We start from the raw sequence: 15461 nt of genomic DNA, 5'->3' as shown, positions 1-15461 counted from the left end.
ACACACACACACACACACACACACACACACACACACACACACACACATTCAGCCCTGCCTATTTCCAGGTTTTAAATCCAGTTGATCTTAATAAGATTCCTGTTTGGGGTACCTTTTCCCTCCCTCTCTTTTTGGTTTCAGAACCTTTTGGAGGGTTATGTTAGGAAAGAAGGAGCTCAAGGGTCTTGGTTTATGTCTCATTTATAATTATAAGCCTAAAACTATGTTAAAAGCCAGCTGAATAGGAGAATGAGCCTGTGTCCCTAAAGTAACTGTTGAAACAGTGATCATTGCTTGGAAAAGGAACAAAAACATATTGTGGCATCTAAGCATGCCACAGTGATGGGCTGGAGTTCTGGGGAGGAGTTTCTCCACAGAATACAGTCGCAGAAAATGCCTGTGGTAGGGTTGAAATAGCTATCTTCCCATCAATAATATAAACACAGGGATATTGAGAAGGAATTGCAATTCCAGTGGTGGGGAGGAGACCCATTCCCCAGTTACTTACAGCAGAATATGAACATAGAGCAAAGTGCTTCTGTTTTTCAGCCAGAAACAATGATTCATTTCATTATAATCTTGACTTTAGCATTTTTCTCATGACTCATTGATAATTCCATATGGAACTTAAAAGGACTGAAACAGTTATTGACTTTTTAGGAACGCAAAAACATTTGCCAGGAAGAAAACACATTATTCCTAATAAAAGGGAGATAAACTAGTGCTTTACTTTTAAAAGGCAAAAAATAAAATAAAGAAGTCCTCCTTACTCACTTCCCCCACCCCACCTTCTCTCCCACCCCCAACTTCCCCAGTGACTTGGAAAGCCTGCCAAATCCAGGGGTTTGCAGGGTTTATTTCTAGTCTTATCTCAAATTTCTTGAGCCACAGAATAAAAAAAAATCTATATTTTGATGTTGCTACAGGAATCAGGGAAGTATAGTGTAGACCTGATTCAGGAAACAAAGGACTTGGGTTCAAATTCAAACTCAGCTATTACTAATCTACTAGAAAATCTAGGGAAAATTCTCTTTAAGTCTCTTTATTTTTCTTCTTGTCAGTTTCTAAATTTGTTTTTTAATGAGTGTGTTGGATTTAATGATCTCTAAACTCTCAATCCATGATCCTGAGAACCTCTTTCAACTAGAGTAGTAGGGAGAAAGGGGAAGAATAACAATGATTAGACTGAATGAAGGAAAACTGAATTATGATTTTTTTTAAAAGAAGTTCAGTTTTGTTATTCCTGAGTAGTTACAGTAACTGGAACTAAGCTGTCAAAGGGATTTTGAAAACCTGCTTTCATAAGAATGATTAATATCATCAAAGAAGATTTAAAAAAAAATTAATTAGAACAATTCATTATAATGTAATTGAATGCTTTTTATATGTTCGAAAGTAGTTCCAAAAAAGCCAAGTATCTCTTTCGCCATCTTATTGATAGAATTTGTTTATCAGAGAATTGGGCTTGCCCCAGAGGATCATATTCTGTAAACCCTAATCTCTACATTCATCCCCTAATCCAGTGGATGCTTTCTCCTCCTTTGGCTTTGGTGATACTACTTTATCCTGACTTTCTTCCTACCTCTCTGTTGGAACCTTATGAATCTCCTTTCCTGGTTCTCCTTCCTTCTTTCTCCTAAATGTGAGGCTCTCCCAAGACTCCCTTCTCAGTCCTCTTCTTTGCTCTCTCTGTACCCTTTTTCCAGTTTCATCTACTATCAATTTCAGTGATCACCAGATAAGCATAATTGACATTCAAGAACCTCTGCAAATTGTCTTCAACCTACCTTTCCAGGTTGTTGTTGTTGTTTTGTTGTTTTCCCCCCATTCTACACCCTTTTCTGCACTATATATTCTACTCAGACTAGCCTACTTCTCTGATCTTGCCCTATATTTTCCCACTTTTGTGCATTTGCACAAGCTTTTTTTCTATATTTAGACTTACCTCCTCATGTCACGGCCTGTTGAAATCCTTTTCTTCCTCCATTACCAGCTCAAAAGCCATTTCCTCTATGAATTCTTTCTTCATCCCCTAAACAGAATCTCCATTGAATCTCTCATACCATTCTATATGTTTGTACATTATCATAATATAACTTGTATTACAATTATTTGTTTATGTTTTTTCCTCCTCTTTCCCTGATATAGATAGTAAGGTCCTTGAAGGCAGGAAATGTGACATTGGCTGAATATGCTGCTTTGAACATAGGTGCTTAGTAATTTTTTTGTATTTTAATGTCATTTAAATGTATGTTCTAGTTCTTTATAAAGCATAAAGTTCTCTAAAAGGGTGAGGTATTATTAACAGAGTCTGAGTTAATAAAGTTTTATTGTATCTGAAAAGCTTATAAGGAATCAGTGAAGTATAGGCCTGATTCGGGAGACCAAATACTTGGGTTCAAATTGAAACTCAGGTACTACTCAGCTATGAGATAGTGTAGGACAAATTCTCTTTAGTCTGTTTGCTTAGTAAAGGCTTATTTAATCCATTTAGTAAAGGCAGGCCAACCTGGAATTTATATACACTGAGAGTGGTGTAGCTGAAAAGGATGATGATGAAGGGGTGTGAATTCCGTGCTCTAGTACTTTCTCTCTCTTGAGGTAGCACGGCTACTACTACTAGTGAAGCAAGAAGAAAGAGGAGAAGCAAGAGGCCTAGAGGGCCCATGAATTGTACTTTGGGCCCTTAAATAATGGAAAGCCTGCTTGCAGTAAAGCTGACAACCTGAATCAATGCGCTCTCCCCATTTCATCCTCTTCTTCATATGTTTGCTTACTTTTCTTGTTATTCCGTCATTTTTAGTTATGTCTGATCCTTTGTGACCCCATTTGGGGTGTTCCTGGCAAAGATACTGAAGTGGTTTGCCATTTTTTTCTCCTGCTTATTTTACAGATGAGGAAAATGAGGCAAATAGGGCTAAACTTGCTCAGGGTCATACAGCTAGCAAATGGGGTGTTCAGAAGGACTATCACCTCTGATGTGAGGGCTTGCCAAATGCTTTTCAAGGCTGCTCATCTACCTTTGGTATCCATCTGATTCACCCAACTCTCACCTGTGGCTCTCAGCTATAGCATGTGCAGCACTCACCCTCCGGCAAACTGTCTTGACAGATAGGCAGATTGGCCTCAAGCCTGTCAGTGAGTTAGTTAGTGGGGTGTCTACCCCAAGCACATGAAGACTTTCTCCAACAGACTGGGTTGAGGAGAACAATTTGTTCTGATGGAAGCAGGTGCTGTGGAGCACTTAGAACTTGGTCAGGCATCCAACATGCCATCCAGTTGCATACTTCTTGATCCATCTCATTTTTCAAATTTTGACTTCCATAGCTCTCTTCTAGAGAGCTAGAAAAGTACTTCTAGAAAAGTAACATAGAACAAAAGGTAGCCTCAAAGCCTTTTTTCCTCTATAGAACACAGAGATTTTCCTAATCACCAGAAATATACTCTGAAAAGAACTTTTATGGAAATATTTCTTTATGAGATACAAAAATTAATAAGAATTATAAATCAGCTGATTAAACTTGAAATCTAAGTCTGGGACGCTGTAACCCATAAATGCACACACATTGTAATAAGGTAGGCAAACATAAATTAAGAAAAGTTTGGGTTGAAAGTTATGTTATGCTGGAAAACCAAGGTTTCAATCTAAATAAGAATGCAGTTTTTGTCCTATTAGAAACTTTGTTCTTAAGAAGGAGCACCATATGGTTGGTGCTTCATCTATGTGGCAGTAAGATAAAAAAAAAAAAGTGAAAAATTATTACAGTTTTCTAGAATAGCAGCTCAAAAAGTGATCTACAGACCTCTGGGGCTCCCTAAGACCTTTAAAGGGAACCTATAAGGTCAAAACATAATAATACTGAAATATTTTTACCTATTAAAATTCTCCTCCTTTTTCTTTTTTTCCTTGTACTCTCTTTTTTTGATCAATTAAATTATTTTTAATTTTCAACATTCACTTTCATAAGCTTTTGAGTTTTAAATTTTCTCCCCATCCCTCTCCAAGACGATTTGCAATCTCATATAGGCCCTACATATACATTCCTATTAAACATATTTTCATACTAATCATGTTGTAAAGAAGAGTTAGAACCAATAGGAGGAACCACAAGAAAGAAGAAACAAAACAAAACAGAAGAAAAATAAAGAGCAAATAGTATGCTTTGATCTGCATATAGATTCCATAGTTCTTTCTCTGGATGTGGATAGCATTTTCCACCATGAAACTTGGAGATGTCTTAGATCTTTGCATTGCTGAGGAGAGCTAAGTCTGTCAAAGTTAGTCATTGTACAATATGGCTGTTACTGTGTACGATGTTCTCCTGGTTCTCTGCTCATTTCACTCAGCATCAGTCCATACAAATCTTTCCAGGTTTTTCTGAAATCTATTTGCTCATCATTTCTTACAGCATGATAGTATTCCATTACATTCATATACCACAACTTGTTCAGCCATTCCGCAATTGATGGGCATCCCCTCAATTTCCAATTCTTTGCCCCCACAGAAAGAGCTGCTCTAAATATTTTTGTAAATGTGAGTCCTTTCTCCATTTTTATGATCCTTTTTCTAACTATCTGTATGAGACTGAATTTTTGTCCTGTACTTCCACCAAAACTATCACCACATGTTATTATAAAATGGTGCTATTCTTCATTTTTTTGAAGGGTGGTAGAAAATATAATTATTTTCATAAAAATGTTATTTCTATCAATATGCAATGGGTTTTTATTTTTACTTAAAGGAATTAATACTCTTTAATCATCAATTTTAATTTCTAGTGTTGTAAATATCATTAGATATAACCAATATAAACAAAAGCTCTCAATTTTAGAGTGTAAATGGAAGCTGAGGCAAAAATGTTTGAGAACTGCTGTTCTCAGACCAAAAAATGGAGGCACTCAGCGTGGGGCTGGGTGTTAATGTTTAAAACTATATTCTGAAACTTAGCCTCCCACTCTTCTGCACAGTCATTATTCTCTCTCTTACTGATTCTCTACCCCCCAAATGAATTTGAGAGAAATGTTGACGAAAAAGGAGGCTGAATTATAAGATGTAGCCAGAACCTGAGCCTCAGTTTCCCCAGCTGTAAAAGAAAAAGGACTGGACTGTTTGATCTTGAAATTTCCCTCCACTTCTGACCCTCTCCTCTTATGACTATCACACTGGGACTTTTCAGTGGACTTTACTAAACTTTGCAATGCTGTACTTTCCACAAGTTGATTTACAGAATGCAGCTGAAGAGATTATATGATCTTCAAAGAGACTTGTTTATATATCACCCTGTATCAAAATGGCTTAAATTATTTATATTGTGTCCTGAATAAACTAAAATGGCAGGGTATATGTTTTAGCAATCACTGTGGTAGAGATGTCACTCTCTTGATTAAAGGTTTCATCTCAAAGGGCCCTTAAGTAGAAGTGCTCAGGTTTAAAAAAAAAAGTTTCATCATTTTGAGGGTTGTATCAGTCTTCTGCTAACTTCATTTCAGCCTACTAATTCCATAGTTTGAACAGTCTTTTTTTAAGATTCTTTTTTTTTTTTTTGGTATGAAAAGCGGCTCTCTGAACATTTAAAAAGGCTGCATGGTTTTCTCTAGTTCCTGAGAAGGAGCCCAGATTTATGAAAGTCATAAATGCTTTGGAAAATTAACTTGCAGGAACATTTTGATTAGAACATTTTCTATAGCATGAGCTTTTGTGATAAACCAGAAACTAGATCTTCTTTTAGCTCCCCTGTGCTAACAGAAGTAAGCAGTGGTTCTTAATTCATCTCAGAAATAAAATAAAATGAAATGAAAGTGACTGGTTTTGACAGTGTTAAAAAATATGCATCAGAGAAAGCAGGATATGTCTATTCTCATGGTTCTCAAACTTCTGCAATAGTAAAACCTTTCAATTCACACAAAACTTTGGCTGAATATTATTTTTTTATAATTTTATTTATTTATTTGGCTAGACCATGGGGTTAAGTGATTTGCCCAAGGTCACACAGCTAGTGAGTGTTATGTGTCTGAGGTCATATTTGAACTCAGGTCCTCCTGACTCCAGAGCGGATGCTCTATCCACTACGCCACCTAGCTGCCCCCAGAATATTATTTTTAATGCCTATTAACAACAATATAAGAGTCATTAAACACACACACACACACACACACACGGAGCATTTCAGAACTCCTTGCAGCAGAGTTTGTGAAACACTAGTCAACTGGCCATCCATTTCTTCCATTCCTAAGTTCAATTATATTCTGTCTAATTCCTGTGCGCCAGGCCTGGATTTTAAGGATAGGTCTAGATGACTTCACGTTAAATAACACAAGTGGGGATGATGAACCAAATTTGGTCTGATTCAACAAACATTTAACAAGCATCTACAGTGTGAGGGACGGTGGGCTCTAAGGATTAGTTTCAGAATCAGGAAGACCTGGGTTCAAATCTTGCCCTCAGCACATAGAAACATAATGGCTTTGTGACCATAGGCCAGTCACTCACTCATTAAGTGCTCCCACAACTGTCTAAGACTATAAATTGAATTAATAAGATGATTTGCCTATCAGGCAAATAGAGGAAGAGATTCTATCTGAGGATTTCCCAAATAAAATCACAGGCTCAGCCCTCCCTGCCCTCACCCCATCCCACCAGAAAGAATGTATACTGGGTTTCATGCTAGGGACATAAAGATAATGTTCACTATCTCTGTGATACTGGGCAAGTCATTTAAGCTGTTTGAGTCTAGGCTTCTGCGACTGTAAAATGAGGAGTTTGGATTATGGGATTAAGGTTATGGGATCATATATGCAGAGCTAGAAGGGGCCTTAAAGGCCATCTAGTCCAACCACTTCTGAGGTCCCTTCTGGCTCTAAATTTAGGATTCTAGGGTCTACAAAAGACCTTATGGACATGAAGCACATATTGCATCCGATGAGCCACATCCACAACAATAACGTTATTGTAACGATAACAATCACAGTAACAACAGCAACAGCAACAAAGGAAACAGTAACTGTCTGTGCCATCAAAGAAATTATATTTTAGGATGGAGAAAGGGTGTCATCATTTCGTAGTGAGCTTTGTTTCCAGGGAGAACCTAAGCTAAGGGTACAAAGACTCCTGGAGTCGCTTGGATACCAAATGACTCCAAATTATATGCAGCCATGATACCGACAGAGGACTGGAAACTGCTCCATCTGCTCATTGGATCTGCTCCTGCTACTGGGAGTAGGGGAACAGTGTGGTAAGTGTGGTGGAAAGGGGAACACAGGGAGCAGAGTGGGGAGAGTCACCAGTGTTCAGGAAATCTGGAAGGTACAGCAGCCAAACACTGAGATCAGTTTTGTGTGAAGAGTACTGCCCCCATCCCCCATTCCCATCCCTCGTTACTACTATATAGCTGTACATTGAAAAAAAATCTTTATATGAAATGAAAATACCTTCTCTGCACATTGTACTCTTTTCCCATTAAGGAAGAAAATACTTAGAAGATATTCTGTTGAACTCCACTTTCTCAGAAAGTTACCTTATGCATTCAGGGCAAAAAAAATAATGATTTTCCCTTTCTTCCTTCTCTGGAACAGTAAGCCTCTCTCTACTACAGACCTTCAATAATTAGTAGAGTACAATAACAATTCAAAAGGTTAAATATGTGACCTGTAAAAAAAAAAATGCCTCTCCTAGCTTACTATCAGTTGACTAGGAAATAATCCATTAGGAAGCTTAGGAAAGGTAGTGACAGGTTGAGAATGCTCAGAGTCTCTCTTCCAGTCATTTCCCTGAGCTTAATTGTCACCTATGGAAATCAGGAAGGAAGGAATAAGTGCATTTTTCCCCTGATAAGGGAATGAGCCTAAGGGAAATTGATGGTAGGCAGGCATTACACTGGGGATTAGTCCTTTCCCAGGTAGTGAGTGGGTCTCTGGAAAAGCTTCTGAAGTCCAGCTAGTTAACAGATACATTAGATAGGGAATTAGATCTGTGAGTTTGCAGTAGCAGTGAATAATTGTCTAGGTCAACCTTCTGGGGGTAGCTATTGTTTCTGGATCTTGTCAGGTTGCTTTATTAGGTGACTAATACCAGTAATCTTAAAACCGAATTGGTGGGATGCCATCAATATTTTAAAATCTTTATTTTTAGCAGCTTTTCATTCAGTAATGACATTTCTTCCCAACATATGTAATAGTAATGATAAATTATATTTTATAATACTTTATAGAATAAAGGACTTTTATATGCATTATATGATGATCTTAACAACAAAGATATAATAGAAGGCATACATTAATATTTCCATTTTATACAAATGAAAATTGAGGCCCAGAGAGGCTGAATTGTCCAAGGTCATACAACTAGCAAGTGGTGAAGCTTGAATTGGAACTCAATACTCCTGATTCAGTGTAATAATTCACTCTAATAATAAATGAATAGTAATCCTAGGAATTAATAAAAAAAAGTTAATTCATTAATTAGTTAATAAGTCCAAAATTATAGGCTCTGGTTTTAGGAGTTAATCCTTTGTCGGAGTCCCCTGTGAGGACCTGGCTCCTTGGACATATTGAGGCCTTTGAATCAGAATAGCTCTAAGTCTAAGTGAAAGGTGGGAGTGTGACTGTGATGAAGTTTAGAATCAAAGGCAGAAGAAATCATTTAAAAATCATAGATCTTATGGAAAAGACCTCCTCTGCACTAAACACTATGAAAAACGAAGAATGAACGAACTGTTCTCTTACTTCTTCCCTCTGACCATCAGATGAAATACTGATCCCTTTGAATAATTATATCATGAGAAGATCTTTGAAAATAACTTTAAATGGTTAAGAAATATTTCTTAGAGAGATATTCAAATCCTAGAAAGATAGATCTTAGAGTATTGATTCTCCTCTACCACCCCCAGAATAAAATAACATTTTTAAAAAGGCCTTCAAATTGAGCAAACACAACAATGACAAGAACAAAATTAAAGAAACTTCCACAAGGTGATTCTCATAGAGAAGAAAAGCAACTGATATGATCATTTCTAGCACCCCACTACCACATTTCCATTCAAATACTGTGCTGAAACGTTAGGCACTTTCCTTTGGGGTAAACCCCTTCAGAGTCTCCTAATGTGCCGACCCTGCTCCCTGGACGTGTTGATCAGAACTACCCTAACACTTAGGAAGATGGAAAAGAAGTGAGGTAATAGAACGTAGCACTAAAGGAAAAAAATTATAAGGAAATGAAGGGACCTATAAGTCTACTTATTTAATTAATTCTATTTAATACCAAATAGGAAGAAATAGGGAGCCAGAAAAAAAAAAACCATGAGAGATAGGTTAGAAAAAATCCAATTGCAAAAGATTTCTCATATTTTCCCCTCAACAGTATCCTGGGGGATGTTTTCCTAACCTCTTTGAAGTCAGACCCAGGGGTCTGAGGACTAGAGAAAGTTAGTACAGAGTACTGAGTGGAGCTCCTAAAACTCTAACAAGGACAGTTGAAGAACAATTTCAATTACGTTAGTTTCTCAGAGTCTCTCTGTTACTTTCACCCTTAGCCCATGAGGGCCAGAGATCTTGTCCAACCCCAATATTCTGAGGCTACAAGGTTTGGATGAAGAGTACAGCACTACTATGCCTATATAAGGTAGAAAATGACAGTGGGAAGCACATTTTTAGGATACAATAGAGAAATCAGTGCTGACTGATAAAGAAAGGTAAAAGAGGACTGAGGAAGAAAAATGAACAGATAAAAAAGAGATTTCTCAATGAATAAGTGCAGTACAACAAAGAAAACAGAATCAAAATCCCTTTATAAAGATGAATGTATTTTGCAAGATACTCTCAAGTAAGGGGCAGCTAGGTGGCGCAGTGGATAGAGCACTGGCCCTGAGGTCAGGAGGACCTGAGTTCAAATCTGGCTTCAGACTAAACACTTGACACTTACTAGCTGTGTGACCCTGGGCAAGTCACTTAACCCCAATTGCCTTAAAAAAAAAAGATATTCTCCAGTGAACATGTAGGAATTACAAGAACCTTCATATTGATTCAGAAAAACAATCAAAGAATTAAGTGAAAATATCAAAAAATGATAGAATTAATAGTTGTTAAGGAAGAAAATTTTAAGTCTATCAAGATGATAAAGAGTGGAAACAAAAGCTAGAGACTGTAAAAAAGCAAGAGCTCTTCTGAGAATGGAAGAATTAGAATACAAAATAGCAGAGTCAGAATGAAATTAACTGAACAAAATTAAAAAAAAATACAAGATCAGAAAGATACATGACAGTTCTTCCAATTCAAAGAAAAGACATCAAGTGATAGTCTAAGGCTTATACATCTTTTTTTTTTTTGAAGCAATTGGGGTTAAGTGACTTGCCCAGGGTCACACAGCTAGTAAGTATCAAATGTCTGGAGACTGGATTTGAACCAGGTTCTCCTCACTCCAGGGCTGGTGCTCTATCCACTGTGCCACCTAGCTGCCTCATGGCTTACAGATCTTCCAGAAAAAAATACAAAAATAAAACTTGAATATTTTTCTTCAAGAAATTACACTGGAAAATTGTCTAGAAATATTTGAAGCAGATGGCAAAACAGAGCTCAAGAATTTATAGAATCTTCTCAGAAAGAAATACCAAGTTTAGCTCACTGACGCATATTATAACCAGTCTTTAAACAACACATTTTACAGAAATGATCAAAATAACATAAGATTCCTCTTTGTTTACAAGAAATTAAAGGGGAAAATGGCACATGACATGCAGACATGTTGATTTCCCCAAAATGCACAGCTTTCCATTCTATGTCTACTAAATATGAAAGAAAATAATGGGATGTTTAGGAAAGGGGAAGAATTTGAGTCACTCCTTCAAAAGGACCCAAAGTGGGCAGGGCATTTAACAAGCACACTGAGCAAACAGAAGAAAGTTAAAAAACTTTCAGTTTGTGATAAGACTAAGAAATGAAATATCAATTTTCAACTGGTTAGGGCCACTCAAGCAATTGGGTATCACCAGCATGAAGGGAATGGTCTAGTAGCTTCATGAAGTGATTGAATAGAGATGGGATGGGGTGAGATAGGAATCTCGCAACAAATTCTGATCTGGCTGTCATTATCACTAGGGAGGAAAGTAATAGTTGAGAGGGTATATAGGGTATTCTTTCTGGTGTGAGGAAGGGCTTGCAGAGCCCTTTTTAGGGCTATTGATCCACTTTATATGTCCACCTGACACTCAACTCTCACCTGTGGCTCCAAGAAGTTGTGGCATGCACAGCGGCCATAGCCTAATAAACCTTCTTAGCAAATGGGCTAAACTAGATTGAGGGTAACCAATAGGAATCCATCAGTGAGTTAGTGGAATGGGTGGATGAGAACAATTTATTTTAATGGTTACAAAGACAGCTGAAGAAGACAATGTGGAGCACTTCGAGTTTGGTCGGACATTGAATATGCCAAGGTCATCCACTGCACCCTCAACCATCACCAGTCATTCTGTCTTTTGTTTTGCCACTGGAATTCAATTACTGAGGAAGAGAGTGAGACTGACAATTTTGTGCAACTCTGCCTCACTTAAATCCAATTCACTCATGAATTAAGACATCACACTATGATGTCATTGGTCCTCTTCAAAAACAGAAGATAAATAGGAACAGTAGTTGAGACCCTAGCAGAGCAAAACTCAGAAAGTGTTGAACAAGGCATCATAGGTTCTAGAGGACAATGGTGTGACATCTAAAGGGACAAGCATTGAGAAAAATGACACAGGATATGATCAGGTCCCCCAGACTTGGATTAGAGACTATTTCCCACTACAATATGTGGCATTTTTAGAAAATTAACTTTCCTAGGAATAGATTCTGGAGAAGGGGAAAAAATAAGAAAGGAAGTAGAATGAAAACATTTCTTGGGAAAAGGGTTTACAAACTAATGTCACTGAAATAGAAAAATGAATGGAATGGGGGAGAACAGGGAGTATTATATACTCAACTCTTATCTGAGCTAGCAAAAACTGCATTGGTAAAGGGATTTTCCCCTGAGTTCCTCTAACCAGTGGTGTCAAATGCATATAGAAATGGGGGACACTAAATTTATACAAGAATCCCTGCAGGCCTCATATTGACTTAAAAAACCCCTACATATTAACATTATCTATATTTTATTGCATTTTTACTTACATTATTAAATATTTGCCAATTACATTTTATTCTGGTTTGAGCTGTACTTAGGAAGATTGTGGGCCATATATTCAACACTGCCTTACACCAATGAAATCATAGATCTGGGTCTGAAAAAATATAAATGCATAAATACATATCTATGTAATATATACATATGCATATATAAATGTATATGTGGTAAATGTACATTTCACAATTAACCCTAAATATTAATAGATTCTAGTTCCCCAATAAATAGAAAGTGAATCAAATGAAGGAAGCTAAACAGGTGGAGTTCTGCACTCGGAGTCAGGAAGACTCGAGTTGTAATCCTGTCTCACTAATTGGGTAACTGGAGGCAAGTCATTTAGCCTTTGTCAGACTCAGCTTCTTTATCTGTAAAATGGGGATAAGAATAGTACCTACTTTACAGGGTTGTTGTGAGGACCAAATGAGATAATATATGCAAAGTGTTTCATGAATATTAAAGTACTGTATAAATGCTAGCTATTATTATTATTGTTATTATTATTATTATTATCTTTTAACCCAACAGATGACTGATGCAAGATATATGCCAACTGCCTTCTAGTTCATCATATCTTTAGAGTTAGAGTAGATCATAAAGATTCTATGGCAACTCCTTTTTTTGCAGATGAGGAATGTAACCCATGGAGGTGGAATATTTTTTGCCCAGGATTACACAGCCCAGAAGTATTGAGGCAGAGTTTGATCTTTTTCTTTCCAGGTCTAGTCCTCTATTCAATATACCTCGATGTCTCTAGACCTAAATGTTCCACAGGTACTTTAGACTCTTGGTTTCTTTTCTGTTATCTACAAACATCTTCAGGTCTCTGCTATCTTTGAAAAATCTTTTCTTTACCCTACTATCCAATCAAGTTCTTGCCACCGAAGTCCTTGGTATTCTCAAAAGATTTGACATCAGAAACAGATACCCTTTTATCAACAGAAGCGACAATGGAGAAGATGCATTGTCTCTGCATCACTGGGCATTCCTACCTGTCCTGTCGCTGAATCATACTCTATATTCTGTCTACCCCATTAGAATATAAACTCTTGGAGAGCAAGGAATATTTTTGCTTTTCTATTTGGATTCTGTGCTTAACACAGTGCTTTGTACGTTGGAAAACACTTACCAAATGCTTTTTCATTCATTCATTCTCCTACCTCTCCCTTTTACAGCCAGATTTTCATACAAAAAAGGTTATCTGTCTTCATCACCTCTAGTTTCTCACCTTCCATTCACCTCTCACCCTTTGCAGTCTGGCTTCTAGGCCCAAAACTAGATGGAAACTGCTCTCTCCAAGGTCACAAGTGATCTTATTGTTAATATATCCAATGACTTTGCAGTATCTGACACCCTTGACTCTCCTCTCCCTCTGCATACTGTGCTTTCTTCCTCGTTTTTTGGTATGCTGCTCTATTTCGATATCTGGTCACTGGACCTGGATGGCTCTGGAAGAGAAAGTGAAGCTGGTGACTTTGCACAGCCTTCCTTCACTCAAATCCAATTCATTTGCAAGTCATAACATCATCTTCCTGATGTCATGGTCATCTTCAAGAACTGAGGACAAACCACAATCTGTGAGTAGTCTTAGTTGCACCAATGGGACCCAGCTTGCCAGTTCCAGTTGGCCAACTTACCTCATCCTCTGCTCTGCCCTCCTTTCTACTCTCTCCTCCCATCCCCTCCCCCACCTCTTTCTTTCCACTTCCCTCTTTCCCTCCCTCTCTTCCTTTCGTTCTATCCTTTTCTTCCTCGCTCTCCTTGTTCTTATTATGATCTTATAAGTTCTCATGGATTCAGTTGTTATCTTTACATGAATAAATCTAAAATCTTCATCCTCAGTCCTCATCTCTCTCTCCAGCTGCCTGGATCTCCATGTGGATTTCCCATAGGCACCATAAACTTAATATGTCTGTCTAAATCCATTCCTCCTAACTTTTCTATCTCTTTTAAGGTCATTTCTATTGTTCTATTCACCTAAGTTTACAACCTGGTGATTTTGCTTGATTCTTCATTCTCGCTTATATCCACCCTCCCTATCCACTTAGGTACCAAGTCTTGTAGATTCTACCTCTTCAACATCTCTTGCATCTGCCTCTTTCTCTTAACTCATACCACCAACTCTTTGTCTCAACCCAAACCACCCTGATTTAGCCCCTCATCATCTACCCAGAATTTTTCATTTTTGGCAGCCTTAGTGATATGGAAATTCACTTGAATGATGTGAGAAATAATCAAACTACATCATAGTATTTAAAACACAAAACAGACTGCCCTAGACTTCTAAGTTTTGAAGACTTAAAGTACTGGGATCCACATTTCCTGGTCATAGTATTGTTCCCCCAATTCCATACCTCCCAATTACAGAGTTCAGAGTTCTTACACTGGGCATTGCATTCATATATGAGAGTGGTGAATCACTGAGCCAGGGCCTAAACTGGGAGTGAGAAAGAGGGAATCTAGTAAATTTACTGGAGCCCAGTTTCCCAGAGTCCAACTATGTTATATATGCTTTTGTTTTTCTAAGCAATATCGTTATCCACTGTTTTTGACATCCATTATAAAAATGTTGAGTTTCAAAAGAAACAATAATGATGTACATGATCCTGGGTATGATTTTATTTTACTACGACAAGGTACATATTTCAAAAACTTTATTCTTTCACTGCAAAATATAAATGGACTACACATGTATTTTACAAAATTAAAGTTTATTTTTTAGAAATGTATTTTCTTTTTTCAAATAAATAATCTTTAAAAATTGATTTTAAAATTAAACATTCTAGTAAAAAAATCAGACACATTTTGTGAGAAATTTAAAGTATATTACGTTGTATGAATGTTTCAACTTATAAGGCTGCCTTTTGTGAATATTTGCTGCAGTGTTAATTATTTTAATGTGATGTATTTGTTTTTTATTTCTGTTTGCACTTAATTTTTGAATTTGTATTTTTATATGTTTTAGGAATATATATGTATAAATGTATATGTGTGTGTATTTGTGTATGTGTATATCCTATTCCATGTTTTTTGTTTTTTTTTTGTATACCAGACATAGCATATTTGTTTTTGAGTGGTTTTTTTTTTCATTTTGGAGGGTTCTTTGTACATCAATACAAAATTCTTTGTAAAGATTCTTAAACTTTAGTAGGCCTGCACCCACTTTTCCCCTTCTTTCTTTTCCTCTATCCTGATTCTTTTGTGTTTCATTTCTATCTCTCTTTTTCCTCTCACTACTTTTCCACATTTGCTGGGAAGCTCCATTTCCCCCCCTCCACTGAGTCAAACGTACCCTCTGAGGTTATAGTGT

This window comes from Vombatus ursinus, unplaced genomic scaffold (genome assembly GCF_900497805.2).
Source record: "Vombatus ursinus unplaced genomic scaffold, bare-nosed wombat genome assembly UNPS02014841.1, whole genome shotgun sequence".
NCBI classification, from domain to species: Eukaryota; Metazoa; Chordata; class Mammalia; order Diprotodontia; family Vombatidae; genus Vombatus; species Vombatus ursinus.
Note: the sequence above shows the minus strand (reverse complement) of the source record.